Source organism: Myotis davidii, unplaced genomic scaffold (assembly GCF_000327345.1).
Source record: "Myotis davidii unplaced genomic scaffold, ASM32734v1 scaffold39, whole genome shotgun sequence".
Lineage (NCBI taxonomy): Eukaryota > Metazoa > Chordata > Mammalia > Chiroptera > Vespertilionidae > Myotis > Myotis davidii.
In genome coordinates, this window is record NW_006290531.1 from 318,666 (window position 1) to 321,239 (window position 2,574).

Genomic DNA, 2,574 nt, shown 5'->3' on the forward strand with positions numbered 1-2,574 from the left:
GAAGTGAAACAAACCAGTATTATATGAAATGCTGAAAGGTATCCTTTAAGAAGAGGAAGAAGAAGAAAAAGGTAAAGATACAAATTATGAACAACAAACATGCATCTATCAACAATTGAATCTAAGAATCAAGTGAATAAATAATCTGGTGATCATAATAGAATCAAGGACATAGAAAGGGATTGGACTGACTATTCTTGGGGGGGAAGGGGGTGTGGGAGATGCGGGAAGAGACTGGACAAAAATCGTGCACCTATGGATGAGGACAGGGGGTGGGAAGTGAGGGCGGGGGGTGGGGCGGGAACTGGGAGGAGGGGAGTTATAGGGGGAAAAAAGAGGAACAAATGTAATAATTTGAAAAATAAAGATTTAATTAAAAAAAAATATTGAGCACGAATACCAGAAAGATCCAGTATTCAATTACTTAAATGCAGTCTTTTGGACAAAAATTCTTTTTGATGCAAGCCTACTGAATGCTGTATATAAAAGGAAAGCTTGTGTAGCCTTTAATTAGAGTTCTTTTGTACAGTGGCAGACATGTATATTTCTGTATACAAATTGTAATAATGTACTTATTCATGCTAAACTTTTTATAACAGTTTAGTTGTAGTAAACTCAGTTGTTTTAAACAGAAGAAATCAAGTGTATTAATTGGGGGGGAAATCTACCATGCCAAACATTTTTAACCCTTGAGTAAGGGTTAGAAATGGTTAGGAGACTAGGGCATTGCTAGCATTTCCAGGCCCTTTTTGTGAAGGAATAGAGTAATATTCTTCAACTATAATTCCTGGTGGTTTATTGTTAGGTGAGTTAGCTTTGCCTGATCTGTAGAGAGAAGCAAACTATTGGATCTGAGTAGCTAATAGGTTTCAGAATTCTTTATGAAAATGGTATTCCTTAAATGTATAATAAGATTGTGTTGAAAGCATACTGAGTAAAATGAAAGACTTTTAACTTGAACATTTTTTTATTTGCAAGAGATCCAATGGATTAAAGAGAGACATGCATTTTGTTTCCAAAAGATATTAAAAATGTCTTTTTGATTTATTATCTAAGTGTTAGCAGCAAAACAAGAAGACCTGATTCTTGCCTTCTTGAAGGAAAGATTTCAATCAAGAGACAAAGCGTAGAAAAGCAATCAAAAGCCCTGACTGGTTTGGCTCAGTGGATAGAGCGCCGGCCTGCAGACTGAAGGGTCCCGGGTTTGATTCCGGTCAAGGGCATGTACCTTGGTTGCTGGCACATACCCAGTAGGGAGTGTGCAGGAGGCAGCTGATCAATATTTCTCTCTCATTGATGTTTCCTAACTCTCTATCCTTCTCCCTTACTCTCTGTAAAAAATCAATAAAACATATTTTTTTAAAAAAGAAGAAAATAAAAAAAGAAAAGCAAGCAAGAATTTATTGACCGCAGCACAAACACACTTAGAACAGTGGAACAAGGAAGGGCATAGAAGAAGCAATGAGAGACTCTAGGGTGGGTTGCTTTGGCAAACTGACAGGAAAGAAGCAATTAAGGAAAATGGTGAACATGTCCAGCACCTTGTCCCAGAGCAGATAGAAGAAGCAACTAAATCAGAGAGCATCCACCTAGAATTGGCAAATTAGACACAGCTGGTTAGACAAACCACAGCCGGGAAGGACAGAGGATACCTGGAGAACAACAGAATCAGGGATCTGGGCTATAAAGAGACATGCAACCACTGGGCTGAAAGGATCGGGAGGAAGCTGCACTGCACCAAGGCTGCATCCCTTGGGGACAGGCGTAACATCCGACTGTGGAAAGGCCACAAGGCAGCTTGTGGCTGGGGAATCTACATCTAAGTCCATAGCCAAGAGAGACTGTGCCCAGAAAGATGGCCTGAAGAGCTGCCTGAGTAGTACAGTGCCAGCGGGGGTTGGGGGCCTGGCAGTCCCATGGTTGTTTTGCCTTTGTCTTTGCTTTTATTCGCTAAATCCAGTTCATAAGACCTTTCAGTTACAAACACTCACCTGAGGCTGTGGTGCAGGTAGAGGTGCAGATTTGTGGAGTCTGGGGAGAGGCTGTGGAGGAAAGCAGAGGAGAGAGAGGTGACCAGGAATCTGTCACGGAGACATTTGTGACCCTCCAAGTCTAAGCAGCCATTTTTTTCCTGAAGAGCCAGCCCCTCCCAGCAGCCTCAAGACAGCTAATACAGCCATGCCCAGCCGACACCTTCAGCTGTACAAAGGAAACAGAGACTTGGGCAGATTGGTCCTGCCTGCTAGCAGCCAAGGTGTGGAGACAAACACAAACAGAGGAGCGGTGGATCACTTGGAACTTCAACATGGTGCTGACTACCTAAGAGGAAACTGAGAAGTGGCAGACAGAAGGGTGGGGTCTTAAAACAGCCCCCAGGGGCATTACTGGGTGTACCAGTTAATAATGCGGATGTTTTCAATAGCTGGAGTTACACATATGGTGATATATATGCGATTTGATATGTATGCTATTTTGTTGTATTGACAGCAAGTTTCAAAACTTCATATGTCAAATTTGCTGAATATCATAGATATTTTTATGCTTAAAAATGCCAAATTTCGTGCCAAAAAAAAG